Raw genomic sequence first — 20345 nt, 5'->3', positions numbered from 1 at the left:
AAACTTACAATCTGTTTAGAGAAGTTACAAAGTGTTCAGATCTCTGTGTAAACTGTTTTGAGAACAGTGACCTGAGTCAAATCGATTGATAAAAACTGTAATATGTAGTACACATGGAAATCATGAAACTTACCTTTTTTAGTAAGGGGGTTTAACATTTTTCTTACATTACATTATAATATAAGCCTGAACATAATCAGGAAATTGATCAAATTTAATTCTAAAAATAGAATATGACAATGTTGTCATAGTTTAAGTCCTTATGGAACCTCAAGAGGGCGCCATGAGATAAAACAACACAGTTTGTGCTAATAAATAAACTAAATCAATTAAATTAAACATGCAACATATGCATAATATGCAACATATTAAAATAGATCTCTATTTTAAAATAGATCTAACTATGACCCCTCTGGGATTTCACAAATCTTGGTAAATATTTGCTTACAAACAAAACTGTTTAATATATTTATTAAGACATATTGGTCAAATATAACTTTACACATTGTAAAAAGCACATTGTAGTTTCTTTTTTTGAGTTAAATAGTTTTGGTGTCTACACATTAAATCAAGCCCAGAGGATTACACTTACAAAATAAATACTAAGAAATACTTCAGTTGTTCCAAGCCATCAGGCTAAATTAACAACTGCAACAATTTATCCCATGATCATGCTATTCCCCTGTAAAGATACATTTGTTGTTTATTATAATCAGTTTATGATTATCATACGTATCATCATATGATACGATACAAGCAACAGTATCCTGCAATATCCTGCAATAATATTTCAGGGGCCTTTTTACAAGTCCACTGTTTTTTTATTTCTGTGTTACTCTGATAGATTTTCACACTTAAAACAATGATTTGTTATTCCTCTTGTACCATTGTCCTCTTTTATGTTAAGAACAAAAAAAAAAAACAAAAAAAAAAAAAACTCCTGACAGTTCTCTCTCATGTGGTTTCATTAAGTCATAAGCATTAAGTCTGAGTATGATTCAGTGGGCTATAACACTTTTCATTGTCAAGAAATTACTCATCTTTAACAGTTTTGTTATAACATACTTACCTTTTGATTAAAACTTGCCCTAACCTTACTGCAGACATTTTTATTTAGTTTTATTTAGTAACTTTCAGGAGGGCGTATTTTTAAAACATTTTATCACTTTGATAAGAAAATTGTATTTTCTGGAGCAATTTTAACATTCTCTTTGGTAACTGAACATTATATCACTAAAGAACTCGAACATGTCTTCTAAGTAAAGAGTAATTGCTTAGTTTGTTAAGTTTCAGAGGGGTGAACTCATTTATGCTGTGCACTGTATATACAGTTTGGGAGCAGTAAGATTTGTAATGTTTTTTATGCTTACCAAACTGCATTTATTTGATCCAAAATACAGAAAAAAAAACAGTAATATTACAAAATGTTATTACAATATAAAATAATGGTTTTTATTTTGATATACTGTAAAATATAAATTATTCCTGTGATGCAAAGCTGAATTTTCATCAGCTGTTACTCCAGTGAGTTTTTCTCAATCGATTTGGCACTTTTCTCCAATGCAATGTACTTGTTCTCAAAACAATTAGCACAGACATCCAAACACAAAATGATCTTAACCAAACAGTTCAACTTTAGTGCAAAATGAAGCACTGCAATTTTTTTCTAGTAATGCATTTATCAAAAGTAAAATTTAACATCAAATCTATAGTTGTGTTCTCTATTGATTATAAAACACATTCAGCTGCATAAATATGTTAATGAAAATACATGTTTATTGAAATTCTTCAACAGGGAGTTTTGTTATATATATATATATATATATTGTACAAATCTAAATAAAATAAAAATTGTTATCTAGCACCTGCTATCACCCGTAAGAAAAACTAAATGCCCTATAAAACTTAAAATCTGTTTGTGCCACATTTAGCAGCAAGAACTGCAAACAAACTGATCTTGCTTTGTTATTTACATCTGGAGAAGAATTTCATTGCATTTTATCTACACTAAATATTTGCTGCGCTTGCATCATAAGAGAAAAAAAAGAAGTTTGAATCCATGCTTGATAAGCTCCTGTCTCAACATCTCTACAGGCCTCTTCCTTTGTGGCTGGTGATGTTGTTCTGGACCAGTATGTCAATAATGATCCTCTTCCATTCAAAATAATCTTGATTGTCCACCTGAATGACCTCAAACTTCAATTTAGAAACACGTTTGGAGTGGACATTTACAGTAAATGATAGAAGTTGTCCCAGGAGGACTAAATATCTGTACTATCAACACTTAATACATGCTTTTTTTTTCTTGGTTATAGTAACTTTCTTTTCTCTTTCCTTCTCCTCTCTTCTTTTCTCACATCCTCCTCTCTGCTCATCTCTGTACCTGTTACACTCTTCATCTTCTCTCTCATTACACTCCTTTCTCCACCCACTCCACTGCCTTATAGACTTACACCTCTTTCTTTACCCCTTTTATTGATCAGAGAATCCCCCCAAAAAGTATCACAGGTTTCAAAAAAAAAAAAAAAAAAAAAAAAAAAAAAAAATTAAGTGGCACAACTGTTTTCGACATTGATAATAAATCAGCATATTAGAGTGATTTCTGAAGGATCATGTGACACTGAAGACTGGAGTAATGATGCTGTAAATTTAGTATTATTTTAAAATATATTCACATAGAACATTTTAAATTGAAATAATATTTCACAATATTACTGTTTTTTTTTTCTGTATTTTTGATCAAATAAATGCAGCCTTGATTAGCATAGAAACGTCTTTAAAAACCATTAAAAATCTCACTGATCCCAAACTTTTAGGCAGCAGTGTGTGTATATATATATATATATATATATATATATATATATATATATATATATATATATATATTTAATTATATAATAATATAGTAATCTTCAATTAACAAGCTACAGGTTGTCCAAAATGCAGCTGCTGAGGTAAAGAAAATATGATCATATTACCCCAATTTTACAGTCTCTGCACTGGCTACCTATTAGATTATGCATCAGCTACAAAATATTACTTCTTACTTATAAGGCCCTTAATGGTTTAGCTCCTGCGTACCTAACTAGTCTTCTACCATGCTACAATCCATCACGCTCCCTAAGGTCACAAAACTCTGGACTTTTGGTAGTACCAAGGATAGTAAAGTCCACTAAAGGAGGCAGAGCTTTTTCACATTTGGCTCCTAAACTCTGGAACAGCCTTCCTGAAAATGTTCAGAGTTCAGACACACTCTCTCTGTTTAAATCTAGATTAAAGACTCATTTCTTTAGCCAAGCATTCAAATAGTGCATCTCATTATCATGTACTGCAGTTATATCTGATGCACATTATTATTCTTTAGCTTGGGTTAAACAAATCATTTTTTTCTTGGTTGAACAGCAGCTATGCTAATTATGTCCCTATTTGTTCCTCTGTGTCTGCCACTGACATCACGTGGTAACTAGGAATTACACAAGCTCCAGTCTGGATCCAGAACACTTAAAAAGAGATGATGCAAACCCCTCAGAGGGACCTCAGATGATGGGTGGGGAGCGGAAAGAAGGAGAAGGAGAGAGGCAGATTGGAAGTCATGTCGCAGTTTTCTCTCTAGAGTGTTTCGAAAAGAAATACGAAAACAACCGCTGCTTAAGTGGCTAGATCTTATATTAAACGACCATAGAAAGTGTTAAAGAACCGTTTCTTTCATTTTGCGTCATTTGTGTACTCTGACGAAAAGTATAGAACGGATTTGTGTTCGTTACGGTTTAGATTCCACTGGCATCGCGGGATTCGTCGTCATTCAGTCGCCGCGGGTCATACGACGGACACATACAGAGCTTCTTCCTGGTGGATGAACCACACAGGCGTTGACACGGTCGGACCGCAGGTACTCTTGTTTTTTTAGCTCTAAGAAGCGAAGAGGCCATTTGTTGGTTTAAACGGCCACACCGTTTTCAAGCGACGATACAGGCCTGCAACTGGTGCACGGCGCCAGGATTTAATCTTTGGATGGGCCGTAGTAATTTTGGGTGGGCCTTAATTTAAGGAGTCAATATGTTCAATATAAAATGTATATAACAAGCAGGTATACACAAACTATACCAAAGTTAAACTCCTTTTCCCTATCTTTGGATTGTGAATATTGCGGGCAGAGCGATAGAGAATATTTGGTAAACTCCATTTACAGCAGCGGCGCACGCACTGTCAATTCCCTGACCGTTCCATTCGGAACACGTTATTCTTTACCGGAATAAAATGAAACAGGAAGAAAATTTCAGATCCACTTCTCAACGTTTTTTATTTTTTTTTTCCAGCTTTCAGTACAAAACGCAATTAAAACAATCAGATGAGACAGTGAATGAATTTGCATTTTAAACACTCGGAACATGTTAAGAGGCAGGTTATGATTAATCTTCTATCTGCTTCTTTTGATCATGAAAAAAAAATGTATTCGCTGTATAGCGCTGAATGAAACTAACATGAACAATTTTGAATGGAATGAATGTTCAAAGTTAAATAGCATGCGTGAAAAACTGAACTATTGTGGGATACCACATTGTTAAAACACAGGTGAAGTACATTCATATTTAAATCATATAACGGACTTCAAGCATTTAGAATAAGGAAAAAACAGGCTAATAACCAAAACCTGCATATCGAACAGAGTATCTAAACATCCGTGTCCTAACGAGACATTTTGACTTTTGAAAATCATGCCAAAGTTTTCGCACTGTTTGGCCTAACAATAGCACCCAGATCACAAAAACAAAAAGGTAAAAATAATCAAAAATAAAAACAACAGGTGGCAACCAAGGAAGAAGAGAAACTTATGATCCTCCATACTGTCATCAACAACACATCCCTGTTATGTGTTTCACAGAAGTAGTCGGCGAGGTCGGCTTTTAAATACATCAATAATTTCATCGAAATCAAGAGTTGATGTAAGATCCCTCTCGAATGTTAGCAGACAGAGCGAGTTTAGGCGTGAGGTGAGCATAGAGCTCCTGCTGGCTGTTTTTATTCTCTTCACGCTGGAGAAGACACGCTCAACAGTACATGACGTCATTGGTAGCGTGATCAGTGCTTTTAGGAAGCACTGAATATGAGGGAAGACTTCTTCACTGCACACATCCAACACATCAATGAGAGTTTTAAAAGTTTCTCCTCTTTCTTTTTTCCGCTTTGTGTGCTGCAGAAACACAGAAAGTTCTGACTCTGTGACGTTGATATGAAAGAGCTTTCCTGCAACATTCAGACTGTTTGTCATTTCAGTCAAGCTTCTGTCACAGGCGGGTGACAGCAGAGTGGCTGCGGAGTTCATCAGACCATATGAGTCAGTGTGGAACCTGGCACCAAGTTCATTGAGTTGGCAGTCTATTAGTATGTTTAATAGAGCTTGCAAGTCTTCATCACTCCTAACCCTGGTAGATTTTCCCAGGGATGTAGTAACTGTACTTTGCTCAAATCGACTTGGTAGTTTTCTCGAGCGATAGGGCAATGAAATGTCAAAACTGTCAACACTGTTATCTGCCATAATCTGATTGGTCATGGCCAGCATTTTCAGGAATTCGTCGTTACTAGAACGCATGTCCGTCAGCGATTGTTTAAGATTTTCAATCAAATCCACCGCATCTGTCACTGACACACTGGTGGACTGCAGGCCTTTAGTTGCAAAATCGGATTTGTTAAACAGCTCTTTGAAAAGCACAAGGAAGAAAATGAATTTTTTTGTTCGCATCTGTTGTAGTAATGACTGAGCGTCAATCTGACATTGTGCTCCCCCTTCTGCATATTCAGAAAGTACTTCAATGATTACATCATACAGAATGAGTACTTTACTCACTGCTGATGATCTGGAACTCCATCTTGTGTCACATCCTCGCTCCAGTTCCAGTGCTCTCCGATCGGGGTACATTGTTTTTTGCGCGTCCAGGAAACGTGCGTGCCGCTGACTGCCACACATGAAAGTGTGCAGGGAGTTTACAGTGTCAAAAAAAGTCGAAGCATCAGCTGATGTGCGTGCCACAGAGGCCAGGACTAGATTTAGTCTATGCGAGACAATGCACATATATTGCTTTTTGGAAAGTGCTCTTTAGGATGGCTTGAACACCGGGATATCATCCAGTCGTTTTTGTATATATGGATTATGCTTGCAAATGAGCTTGAACAACTCCAGGAAATTACCTGCATTTTTTCTTTCGTCGTTCTCCCGGTATCCACGTAAAGGTATCTCCTGCTTTGCACACGTGAGAACAATGTCAAGTATCACTTTTATGTGGTCTCGATTTCTCTCTATTATCTCATCCTGCCGGCCATCTGCATTGAGAAGCTGGTGGAGGACAGTGCCCCGGTCAGACTTATGGCACTCTCTGTAGTTATTGTATTTCTCAACCGCCATCAGATGAGCTCTGCTGTTTTCATGTTTGTAACAAGCTGTGTTTATGTGTTTCCAGTCTCTGTATCCATGGCGACGTAATTTATCTTCCCCGCCTTTCTCACCAAAAAGGCGGCACATTTTACAGAACACTGCATCTTTACTAATGCTGTATTCCAAATGCATACCTCTCATACCAATGTGAAGAAAAACTCCTGGTTTTATGTCCGAAAACTGTGACAGGGTACTGCTTGAGTTTGGGCTGCGTTGCTGGTTCACTTGCGGCTGACAGGTCCGTCGGAGCCGACGATGCAGCTGTAGTACTGGTGGTTGGAATGGCTGACGGCAAAATAGGAGTAGACATCCATTCTTGATGACTTTCCCCTGGACGAAATTGGAAGCGCTGTTCCTCTGTTGAATCTTCTTGTGCAATGTCAACATAATCCACATCATGCGAGGAGCCAACACTAGCAGCTTTTTTGCTAACTTTAGGAGGCGGTGGTGCAGACCCCTGCGATGACCGGTCACAGAGCGAGGAAGACTCTGATCGCTCCTTAGTAATTTTCTTAAGATATTTATAAATTGATGGCTGTTGTGCCATATCATCTAACACTTCTGGGCACAGGCTACACAAACACTTGACGTCGATGACGTACTTGAACAAAATGAATTGGTTAACGTAAATTGTCCTGTTGTGATTGGACAAAATTCTCACGACAATGTTATATATATATATATATATATATATATATATATATGTGTGTGTGTGTGTGTGTGTGTGTGTGTATCTGGCAGTTACTCAGGGTGGGCCCAAGCGCAAGTGGGTGGGCCCAGGCCCAGTAGGCCCACAACGCCGCGGCTGATTGAAACTGAAAGTAAGTGTGTGGGCCAACATTACGCATTTGTTATTTGATTTGGTAATTTATTTTCTATTAAGTGTTTGCCTTCTGACTGCTGATGTAGTGCAATATCCACAAGTGAAGGGTATTATTGTTACTATTATTGTTAATACCAATTAAGTGTTATTATTGGTGTACCTGTTGTTAATTTGAGTATAAATTGGTGAAACCTCCGATCTGAAAAGATCAAAAAGTGATTTGAGTTGAAGGAAGAATCAACGTACATTGTTGTACTTCCTTTAATCCATGTATTGCATTTTGCTTTTTAATTTAATTTTCCTTTGGTAAATAAATCATTCACATTACCAATTTACTCGAACTACCACCACATAATATATTGCTTACGTAAAGTGATCAGAGGGGGAAAGGGAAGGAGGTTAATTGCGTCGAGAGACAAATCGTTTGAACCTTGGTGCAGCGCTCATTCAGAGAAGAGGGTAGGGGGCGCTACATGTTTTTTTACAATGCTTTTTTTTTAGTTCTTTTTTTTATTATGCAGTGAACTATTACATTTACAATAACAAACAAACAAACAAACAAACAAAACAAACAAAAAAACAAAAACAAAAACAAAAAAACAAAAAAAAACAATGAGGGTTACATACAATAATCCAAAGCATATTATATTAGTTTACAGGATTTACACCAAGAAAGAGTCTTGATTGCGATGGGGTTATTAGAGTTTCTTATAGAATTCACATATACATCAAAATCTTTTCTGAAAATAAAAAAGTAAGGGGTTTTCTTTGACCATTTACATTTATGAATATAAAATTTAGCAAGAAATAGCAATAGATTAATAATAAGTTTACAGTGAGAAGGGTCTACATTCAAAGACTAACAAAAAAAAACAAAAAAAAAAACACAATTTTGGGAGATATACAGAAGTTTGGAAGTAAGTACTTGTTAACAAAATTAGAAAAATCAACCCAAACTACTTTACAATAAACACAGTCCCAAAATAAATGATTGATTGTTTCTTCAGACTGAAGACAAAAAGAGCAATTGGGGGAAATACTATTATTAAATTAGCAAGTTTGTAATTTACCGGGTAGCAATTATGGATCATTTTAATAGAGGCTTTAGCAACTTTATTAGACAAGAAGAATTTCTGTCGAAGAAGCCAAAACTCTTCCCATTCAACATCACTAAATATATTATTCCAAAAGCTTACACAAGCAGGTAGAGAAATCTGAGATCTATTAATAATTAAACAAATATCTTTGTTTAATAATAATTAATTAATAATTCTTTAAAACCACTCCATTTACCTTAAGAATTTAGATAATTTCTCTGTTTTTCTAATCTAAAAAAATAGCTGGAGTTACGTTCTCCCTCCTCCAACCACCTTCTTCTTGAGCGAACAAAAGCACCCTTTGCTTTTTGTATATACAACTTATCTAATGAATTCTGAAGTTCAACCAATTCTGATTTCTGATTAACAGATAAATTCTCAAAAGGTGTGCTGCAGAGGCAGACAAGTTTTTAATAATATCAAGTTCCTCTGCTTTATATTGTTTAGCTTTTTGAGTTCCAGCTTTAACTAAGATTAATCTAATATTATATTTTAACAGCTCCCAATTAGAACTAAAATTATCCTCGGCTTGAGCTTTGTTAAGAAAAAAATTAATCTTAGATATCACAGACAGACAAATTTCTGCATCCTCTAATAAAACAGAATGAAGTTTCCAGTATGAGTTACATATTCTTGAATAAGCAGATGGTTATCAAAAGACAGAATGATGGATTTATGATCAGACAATGGAGAAGGCAAGATTTCAGCCTTAGTAACATAATTGGATAAAGAGTCCAATATTAACCAAAAATCAATTCTAGTCCTAAGTGAACCAGAACTGTTAGACCAAGTAAACTGTAAAGCATGAGGATGCCAAATGTCAATTAGGCCAAATCAGGAGATCAAACCACAAAGGCCTGATGAACTATGGGAAAGTCTAGGTGGTGATCTGTCCAAATTATTATTTATAGATTGATTAAAGTCTCCACCCAAAAGAATAAACAAATTAGGATATTTAGATTTAAAATATTCCAAATTAACTTCTATAGAATAAAATAACTTGAGGTTATTTTTTGTGGCATTGAATCCATAAATGTTACCCAGGACAAAAAAACAAGATAATTTAAAGTAACCAATAAAAAAAGAAAATGGCCTTCAGGATCAGATATTGTCTCTACTATCTTACCCCTAAATTTGTGCTTCAAAGTTAAAACACCTGCTGAAAAATTAGAACAACATGAAGAAAATAACTCATCACCCCAACAAACAAAAATCAGTATTAAGCGATTTAGCATATAAAAAAAGATAGCTTTTTACGTTTAACATCACTACGCAACCCTCTTGCATTAACTGAGCAAATGGAAAAATTTGAAAACATTGAACAATGTGACACCAGACCTATAACAACAGGTGAGTCAGCCCATGAGATCCTATAAATAAAAAAACCCTTGTAAACAGAACAAGATAGGGGTCTTTTCAAAAAAAAAAAAAAAATTGTAATACAAATGTAATACAAAAATATACAGTACTGTGCAAAAGTCTTAGGCCACTAGTATTTTCACCAGCTAAAAAATGGTTTAAAGTCATTCTTTTGCTGTAGTGTGTCAGTAGGAAACATCAGTTTACATTTCCAAACATTCTGTTTGCCATTAATTGTAATAATCTAGTGAGATTTTTGTTTGCACAAGGAGTCTGACAAGAGCCAGTGCTCCACACAGAGATCTGATCTCACCATCATCCAGTCTGTCTCTGGAATGACATGAAGACACAGAAAAACTGAAACAGACTAAATCCAGAAGAACTGTTTCAACATCTCCAAGATGTTTCAAGTAACCTACCTGCAAAGCTACCTGATAACTCTGCACAAGTGCACATAGGGCAAAAGCTACTTTAAATGCAAAGGATGGTCACATCAAATGCTGATTTATTTTAGTTAATAGAAGTTCATTGATAAAGAACAGCATCCTCATTTTGACAGCATCCTCATTTTATGTGCCTGTCTAAAAATGTTAACAGTACTGTAGCTTTGTAGGTATAGGTCTCTTAAAGCATCTTGGAGATGTTGCCACAGTTCTTCTGGATTTGGTCTGTCTCTGTTTTTTCTGTTTCTTAAGTCAGACTGGATTGAATGATGGAGAGATCAGATCTCTGTTTGTACAAGAAGTCTGACAACAGCCTGTGCTCCATACAAAAATCTCACTGGATTATTATAATTATTGGCAAAATGAATGTTTAGAAATGTAAACTGATATTTCCTACTGACACACTACAGCAACAGACAAGTTAAAAAAAAATGTTATTGTACCTCAAAAGTACCTTATTCTAAAGTTTGACATTTAAGTTTGCATTTTAAAGGTAAAACACATACTCAGTCACATACTTAGGCAAAACAGCAAACTAACTCAGGTTCAGTTCACTCAGTGACCTCCATGTCCTGTAAAACAAGTTCTTTGCCATCAATACACGCCTTCGAACCAACGAAGTAAGCACAGCGTCCTTGCTGCCGAGCTTTCTCAACAAGTGGCCAAATTTTGTTGCGCCGCTCTCAGTACTCTGGGAACAGATCTTCTGCGAACCTTAAGTGGTGTTTTGTCAAATAAGGGGAGTTCTTTGCAGCTTTCCAGAGAAAAAAAGTGATGCATCGTGAACTGTAGAATAATGCCTCTGGGTTTTTGACCGGAGGACAGAACATTTTCGCTTCTCACTTTTTCCAAACGGTGCACCACATCGATGAACTCATGGGATTCACCAGCAAAGGTTGGGATGACAGTCTCACAAATATTCAGAACTTTCTGTCCGACGTTTTCTCCTGATTGTTCGGGCAAACCGTAAAGCCGCAGATTCCACCTCCTCTGATATCTGGAAAGATCCTGTACTTTGTTTTCCAGCTCACCGATTCTTTTCTCCGCAGTTGTCACCCGTTTATCAACTCACTCCACTTTTCCCTTTACATGCTTTATTTCTTCTGTCAAAAATTCAACTGACATTTTCACTTCCTCAATGCCTTTATCAAGGATGTCAGCTCTTATGACAGACTTGAGAGACATTATAATTACTGTGGCTAACGGAGACTGCAGATCTTCTTCACAGTCTGCCTTTTTTGTGCTTTGGTTCCTTCAACAGAGTTTCAGTTAGTGGAACGAGAGCACCTGAGTCAGATTCAAAGTCTACTGTAACACAGGCACCGAGACTTAAAAATGAATCCATCGATTTAGATTAGCGTTTTTTTATCTTTTGTCATAGTCCAAAAATCTTCCCAAAAATTCAGTCATGGCACAGACAAGTAAAATGAGGATAACAGTTGAGAGTGAGCTGTGTTAACTAAGTTAGCAGTTAAACTGTCCATGTAAACTTCACAAACTCAAAAAATAAAAATTAAAGTAAAACCAAAATATCCCCTAACCGATCAGAAAGTGTTTAGCATAAAAAAACAAACAAACAAAAAAAAATGCATTGAAATTTACCAGCAAATAGACAAATGTTGAAGGACTGATTCACCCACGCTGTCAACTTCACGCCGCCATTTCTGCCCCATCTGTTTTCTACAATGCTTCACGTAAACAACTTAGACACTATGATGAAAAGAAAAACTGATGTTAAAAAGGCTTTTTTCCCCTCTCCCCTAACACGGCGTCATGCAATTAAAGTAGTGTCTACTGCGAGCGTTGAGGATTGTTGTATGGCTGTTGGTGAAGTTGTGGGGCATGAATGTATTCTGTCTGCCTCCAGGGTTGAACCATGCCATGGTGATTTTTTTCTCAACAGTATTGAGAGAGTGAACGAGTTATTTGAGCATAGTGTGGTGATTGGTGGTGAGTTTGTTTCTGTTCTCCACAACCTCGCAACCATCAAAGCGAGTCACTTTATCAAATGTCCCCCCGTTTCTTAGTGATGACATACTAACTAATGCGTTGTCACGTTATGGCAAAGTAGTTTCTCCAATCAAGAAGATTCCATTAGTAGTGTCTCCCTTCTCTTGAAACACATCGTTTCATTTAGGCGTTTCGCGTATATGATAGTTCAGGATGATGCCAAGTTAGATCTGTCACTTGGCTTCAAAGTTGATGGGTTCGAATATGTAATCTTTGTTACGACTGCAAAGACAAGATGCTTTGGCTGTGGGAAATTTGGGCACTTAATTCGAAACTGTCCTGATAAGTTGAACGAGAACGAAACTATCGAGGGAGGGAATGCTGAGCCTGCTCCCAGCACGAGTAAAGTGATTGAGGCTGTTCGGAGTCACCGGGGTTGAGCCAAACTGAGACAGAGTCGGTCACGAAGAAGGGACCAGTCGCCGCTAGTGAATCGGGAATGTTTACCTGTGGCAGATGCGGAGTTATCGGTTAGTGAGTCTGTGGATGGGGTACAGGTGTCTGGGAGCTCCGTAAAAAAAGCAGACTTGTGACGCTACGAAGAACACTGTTGAATCGATGTTGCAGAATGTTTGTGAGGTGAATGGGGTAGATATGGAGGTAGAACAAAATATGTTCAAAGTGCCCCAAAAAAAGAAGAAAAGGGATAATTCTCAAGATGCAAAGGTTTTAAAAAAACCTGATCTTCAAGCTAATGGTGATCAAGAGACTGAGAGTGACAGTGAGTTATCAGACTCTAGTGTGGTGCTCTCTCAGAATGATTTTTCTAGTCAGAATTATGATGTTGAAGATATAAAGTTGTTTCTTAAATCAACTAAAAATAAGAGAGGTGTTTGTGTTCAGGAATACTTTCCTGATATCAAACAATTTGTTGAAAAAACAAGGAATCTGATGGTAGGTTGTTTTAGTAACAAAGAGGTATGTTGGTTAAAGAAAATTGTAAGGAACTTAAAGAATTAAATAATGATGTTTAGAAATCAGAGGGGTGTATTAGATCTGTTGTGTTTTGGTGGGTGTTTGTTTTTTTTGTTAATTATCACCATGAGTGAGGTACGCATGGCTACCTTGAATGTGAATGGTGCCAGGGACATGAAGAAAAGAGCTATGTTATATGAAATGATTAAACAAAGGAATATTGATGTTATAATGCTGCAAGAAACACAGTGATGGTGGAAATGCTGATAGTTGGGCAAGGGAGTTTGAGGGGATCTCTATACTGAGCCACCGTACTTCAACAAGTGCTGGAGTTGCTGTTTTGTTTGCAAAAAGTTTTAGTCCAGTTTCTTATGACCATGAAGAAATTGTTAAAGGTTGACTTTTAAAAGTGAGAGCTTGTTTTGAGAGTAATGTCTTTGTTTTTATTTGTGTGTATGCTCCAACTGCTGCAGTTGAAAGAATGTTTTTTTTAGATTCACTCTGTTCTGCTTTGCAAAATTGTTTATCTGAGGAATTTTTAGTTTTGGGTGGGGATTTTAATTGTACTGAGTGCATGCTTGACAGGAATCACGTTGAACCTCATTTGCCTTCTCAAAAATGATGACTTATCCATATTATTAAAATGCATGAACTGGTTGATATTTGGAGACAGTTAAATGGAAATGAGAGACAATACACATGGGTTCATACAAGGGATAATGCTATATCTTTTGCTAGATTAGATAGGTTCTATGGTTTTAAGCATCAGCTCAATTTTTTTAATAATTGTTTAATTATTCTAGTATGTTTATCTGATCATGCGATGGTGCAGTGTAGTTTTGTATTGAAGTGTGTTAAACCAAAAAGTGCTTACTGGCATTTTAATGTCTCTTTGCTGAGTGACAATTTTTTTCAGGGAATCTTTTAAGTTTTTTTGGGAGAATTACAGGAAGACTAAGCCTGAGTTCCAAACCTTACAACAGTGGTGGGACTTTGGTAAGGTTCAAATTAGACAATTCTGTCAACAGTATACTCTCAATGTAACTAGAGAGTTACAACGATCATTAGAGAGCCTGGAAACTGAGATAATTAAATGTCAGCAGTTAGTGGATACAACTGGAGATCATTCTTTTTTTAGAGTTTAAAGAAAAAAGCTCTGCTAGCTGATCTACTTGGTTATAAAACACAAGGGGTCGAGATTTCAAAATATAGCCCAGATGGATGTACCATCCAAATACTTTTCTAGCCTTGAAAAAAAAAAATGGGCAGAGGCGTTTAATTCAGGCTTTACGCTCTGATGATGGCCAGGTGTTGCTGTACCCTGTTAGCTTTCGAAGGAGAGCGGTTTGTTTTTATCAGAACCTTTATAGAAGTGAGTTCGAGCCAGGGAATGGTGAAGAAAGTCCTTTTTTTTTGCCTCCCTTCCGCAGATGTCTGAAGAGGGTAATGCAGTTCTCTCAGGTGTTTTGAGCTTGGGGGAGTTGTATAAGGCCCTGCAAGGCATGGAGTCTGGGAGAGCTCCTGGAATTGATGGGCTCCCCGTTGATTTTTATAAATCTTTCTGGACAGAGCTGGGGCTGGACTTGTTGCAGATGCTGAGTGACAGTTTGTCTAAAGGTACGATGCCTTTGAGTTGCCGCAGAGCAATAATCACCCTCATACCTAAAAAAGGTGATTTGACTGATATAAAGAGCTGGCGTCCCGTCTCACTTCTTTGTACTGATTACAAATTGCTCTCCAAGGTTCTAGCAAACCGGTTGTCTGGAGTGTTGGATCAGGTTATACTCCCAGATCCCAGGTCCTATTGTGTTCCTCGTAGATTCATCTTTTTGATAATATTTCCTTAGTTAGGGATGTTTTAGAAGTTTCTAAATTATTAAATTTAGATTTTGGTCTAATTTCTTTGGATCAGGAAAAGGCTTTTGATAGAGTGGAGCATCTCTATCTATGGAAAACGTTAGAAGCCTTTGGTTTTTGTCAAGAATTTATAGGAATGGTGAAGGTACTCTATAGTGAAGTTGAGAGTATACTGAAGATTAATGGAGGTTTATGTGCTCCATTCCAGGTTGAAAGGGGCATTGGACAAGGGTGCCCCTTATCTGGGATGTTATATTCCTTGGCGATTGAACCACTGTTACAGCAAATCAGATTAAAGATGTGCAGTATATGTCTGCCTAATAAAAATAACATTTGTTTGTCTGCTTATGCGGATGATGTTATGGTTTTTGTTAGGGGGGAAAATGATATACAGATTTTACTTGAATTAATCAACGATTTCATGCCTTTGTCTTCTGCTAGATTAAATTGGAAAAAATGTAAGGCACTTTTGGTCGGTCGGTGGGCTGATGGCAAACTGAAACTTCTTGATGGGCTAACTTGGAGAAGAAATGGTATAAAATATTTAGGAGTGTTTTTGGGGGATACTTTGATTCAACAGAAGAATTGGGAAGGGGCTGTTGAGAAAATTAAGGGACGTCTAGAAAAATGGAAATGGCTGTTTCCCAATATGTCTTACAGAGGACGTATTCTTGTTATAAATAATTTGGTTGCGTCTTCCCTATGGCACAGGTTGGCCTGTGTGCATCCTCCTTTTGAACTTTTAACAAGAATTCAAGCTGTTCTTGGGAATTCTTCTGGGACAAACTACACTGGGTACAACAGAGCGTTTTGTACCTACCAAAGGAAGCAGGAGGGCAAGGACTGGTACATCTACAGAGCAGAACTGCAGCCTTTCGTTTGCAGTTTTTACGGAGACTATTTGATGGTGCATATGATGTAAGATGGAAGACAGTTGTTTGTGCCATTTTGCAAAAGGTTGGGACATTCGGTCTGGACAAACATCTTTTTCTTTTGAATCCTGCAAAAATGGACTTGTCAGTGTTACCATCTTTTTATAAAAATCTTTTTAAAATATGGAGCTTGTTTCGAATTCAGAAGGCTGAAAGTTCTTATTCTCTGTATTGGCTTTTAGAAGAACCTTTGATACTTGGAGCTCATTTCGATTTAACTGACAACAGCAACTTTTCTGTGTGTGGTTCTGCACTTTTAAGATCAAAGTTTGTTACATTAGGACAGATGCTGACTTTGGCTGGCCCTAATTTAGAGAATGCAGAAATGGTATCTCAGCATTTGGGTATTAGGTCTTATCGTCTTATTTTTTGTCAAAATTCAAGGCAGCCCTTACAGCTGAGGAGGGGAAGATGTTAAAAGAGTATTATTCTGGGGTAAATTCTCCCAATGAGCAGGATTTGTTCCCCTGTCTAATGATTGCACCTATTCTTGAGGGGCATACAGGTTTTTTTTTTTTTTAAGATTTGGGACTCCTTGTGGTTGGACCTATTGTCAACAAAAGGGAATTTGTTGTACAGAGCATGTGTTATGGGTTTTAATAAGAACAGTTTTGAAGGAAAGGTTGATACACCATGGCGCCCTTTTTTCTGGGGTTGGGTGAAAATGTAAAACCTGAATGGAGATCTTTGTATAAACCGCCATTGGCTAAAAGGGGAGGGGATATACAGTGGAGAATCCTTCATGGCATTATTGCTGTCAATTCCTTTATTTCTGTATTAAATCCAGAGGTTAGCTCAGAATGCCCATTTTGTGCTCAAAGGGAGACAGTTTTTCATGCTTTTTAGCAATGTTTAAGATTGAAATCAATTTTTACATTATTGGAAGGATACTTCAGCTGTTTTGATGAGTTTTTTTTCAGTTAAAATGTTTATTCTGGGGTTTAAGTGTAGTCGAAGCAAGAGGCATGTTTGCCAGTTGTTGAATTTTATGTTGGGACAAGCAAAATTGGCAATATATGTGAGTAGGAACATTGGATCGAGAAGAAACCTCGCCAAAGTGTTACTGGGGTCCTTCTAATGCTGGTTAAGTCAAGAGTGTTGATTGGTTTTAAGTTTTATAAAACTATGGATGACTTGTCAACTTTTGAGATGATTTGGTGCAGTCACGGAGCATTGTGTGTTGTTTCTGATGGTATTTTGTCTTTTTCTTTGTATTTTTTCTTTTTTTTGCTACTTTATAGTGTTTTTTAAAATCTTTGTATCTGTATGAAGAATTATTGTTAATAAAGTTTTTCTAAAATTCAAATTCTCTCTCTCTCTTTCTCTCTCTCTCTCTCTCTCTCTCTCTCTCTCTCTCTCTCTATTTTAGAGTGGTCACATGTGGCTGATTTCTTTCAGGAAGGATGAGGTGCTAATAGAGCATGTGCAGTATAAATATCATCACTGTTGCTCATTCCTGATTGAAGAAATGAGCCATGTTGTAACTGCCTCTCATTTTAACTGTTCCCACTCGTCCCTAAATATTCCTGCAGAGTTTTGCTCCAACCTTGATCAAACTCACCTGCCAGTAACTCTCTAGGGCTGTATTTGAAATCGCCCCCTATACCCTCATTCACTGTTCCCTACATTAGGACAATAATACAGTTCACTTGAAGGAGTGAATGAAAATGAGTGAGTGAATTCAGACACTGAGTGCACCGATAGGATGCTTTTGCATAGTTTGTGCTTGCTCTTTAATAATCATTTGGAATTGGCATGCTGGCAGCTAAAGATGAAATGATTTCTCTTGAACTGGTACTTGTCATGGAAAAGATGTACAAACCTTAATTTAATAATCCAATAAAAAAAAAAAATATATGTTCCCTAACAGAAAGATGAACCAAGACTGTCAAGGGTTTACGTGCTGTACAGAGGTCGACTAAGAAGGTTTAGGGTGTGATTTGGGACAGGGCCTCTCCTGATTTGGAGAGGTGATTGTCTATTCTCTAATATCTCCAGCACCCCCTGTCTGGTGTGGTGTAGTTCCCTATAGTGATTATTATTAAAATGGTTTCCGTTATACTCTCCTTCGTTGTGCACTTTCATTGACTGCCACATTTTGTAACAAAGAGCTTGTAGAAAAAAAATGTTCTCAGTCTACTTATGTATGTACATAACATACACATACATATATACATACACAATGTAAATAAAGGGGTTCTGGTTCACCAGAATACCAATGATGATGATGCATGTCTTTGCCACCATATGTTTTAATATACAGTAATTCACCGGTTATATGTGGAAATGGCTATGACAACAGATTGTATTTGATTTTAAACCTTAACCATTTGAATTGACTTATATTATGTAGGAGCACTAGACTGCGAACACCCCAAGTTGGAGAAAGGAAAAAAAAAAAAAAAATAAATAAATAAAATTTTATTTATTTATTTATTTATTTATTTATTTATCTAATTGCTTATGAATAAATGACCATGTGAATGACCTTTTGATTATTGCTGATGCCTCTAATAATTATGTTTTTGCTTTTTCATTTACAACCTATTTTGGGTTCATTTTAACCCATATAAATCTACCCAGAAGGTTTAGTTAAACAGTTAACTGGGTCAAATTAACCTAGTTTGTCCATATTTCACATATAGTGCTGGGTTATATTTAATGGTCAAATGACTGGCAGTTAAAAATATCTTTATTATAAGCAGAAATAAACTGAAAACAGTGTTATTTCACAGGTGTTTCCTAAATTATTATGATCAAACACATTCACTGTATAAATAAACAAATAAAACATCAGCAACAGAACATTAAACACTAACAAATCTTTCTAGATCTCAGCGTCTTCACTCATTACATACCATTCTGACTTTTCATACATTCCTTTCATACAAATAATATTATTATTGAGAATTAACAGAGGTTTCGATGTTGAAGTTTTATTGAAAATAATAGCATTTAAAGTAACCATTGTGGAGATAATCGTTTGCTTTAGTTGGCTTTTGACCCTTCACTTTTAAACACTAGTTTTTTTTTCTGCCTGCTGTAACTGTGTTTCTAAAGCATGTTTGTTATTCTGGACACTGTTAAAATATTCCTGTAGGGGGAGCAAGTGATGAGGAAGTTGACAGAGAGACATACATTTGATATGTTACAGAGAGCTGCCTTTAAATATTCAGTTAAATAACACTCAGAGTAAACCTGTGAGGAAAGTATATTCAGGGGTTATAACATTGAATGATAAAGAATGAAATATAATATTAAGAGACTCAAACTCCTCCTTGTCAGGTGATGCGCGAAATAGAAACTATTATAAGCAGATCTGTTTTGTAATATGAGAAAGTAAACTACATTAAAAGAGAAAAAACACAGTGAGTATCACAATTTCACAATTACCTTTAATAGTCAAAATTGATCCTGACTGGTTTAAAGTGAAGTACAACATTAATCAGTATCATATAATTTGAAAGTAGTTTAAATGACATTAGGAGAGAAAACACAGATTCTGTAAATCGTCAGATTCCACCTCTACTTTTATTTTAACACAGTGCTTGTCTGAATTTGTTATGCTGTTTGTGAATAATTTGATTCTGTGTAAATAATGTCAGGATGAAATTGTTTTTCATGTGTGCAGGTCATTGCTGTGGACTGACTGTTGAGACAGAGGTGGATTTGAGAAAATTAAATGCTCAGATGATTCATAGCTCACTCTGTGGATCAACATCTGTATCTGTTTTTAGATGAAACCATGACCTCCAGAATGAATCTCTCTGAAGAACATGAAACAAAGATAAAGACAGTCAAGAGGTGAGAGAACTTGAAATGTGTTACATTTTTAATGCTCAGAAACAAATGCATACTACAATAGCATTTTCATTTATAGTCTGATCCAGGAGGGTGAATCAGTCTTACCTGAACACGTCAATGTGTCTGTGAGGAAAAAACAGAAACCGATGAATCTTTCAGATCTCTGTAGAGAGGAAGACTCTTTTGTTGAGTCCAGGTGAGATATTATAAGTGTCATATATACTGTAGGTGTGGTGCATTATGGACATTGTCATCAGGTGTCCCCGTTACTGCTGGATGTTTCTGTTTCTGTCTTCATATGTGTGTATTGGTCTTATTTTTTCTATAATGCATGAATGAAAAGGGCACATGTGGCAGATTCCTTTTATTTATAGACAACATTTACATTTACATTTATTCATTTAGCAGACGCTTTTATCCAAAGAGACTTACAGGTGGGGAATACATCAAGCGATTAGTCCTAAAGAGGCAAAACGACTTAGGAAGTGCTCATAATACCATATAACAGGCATTGTTCAAATAAGTACAGGCTAGAAAGGGAAAAGAGTAGAGTAAAGGAATTTTTTTCTTTTATGTCAAATAGTGTCAAAAGAGATAGGTTTTTTAGCAGTCGCTTGAAAGTTGTAAGGGAGTTGGCATTCCGGATAGCGATGGAAAGATCATTCCACCAGCCAG

At 36.4% G+C, this 20345-nt stretch overlaps 1 long non-coding RNA gene across 1 annotated transcript; it reads left to right on the top strand.

The window, feature by feature from the left end:
• The first annotated feature begins 3530 nt into the window (after nt 1–3530).
• LOC127157728 (uncharacterized) lies at nt 3531–20339 on the top strand. Its single transcript, XR_007825990.1, has 3 exons — nt 3531–3889; nt 19498–19670; nt 19747–20339. It is a non-coding gene; the product is annotated as an uncharacterized LOC127157728 (long non-coding RNA).
• The last annotated feature ends 6 nt before the right edge of the window (nt 20340–20345 follow it).

This window comes from Labeo rohita, unplaced genomic scaffold, assembly GCF_022985175.1.
Source record: "Labeo rohita strain BAU-BD-2019 unplaced genomic scaffold, IGBB_LRoh.1.0 scaffold_1183, whole genome shotgun sequence".
Taxonomy (NCBI): Eukaryota; Metazoa; Chordata; class Actinopteri; order Cypriniformes; family Cyprinidae; genus Labeo; species Labeo rohita.
The sequence above is the reverse complement of the archived record's forward strand: the minus strand, read 5'-3'. Positions and strand labels throughout refer to the sequence as shown.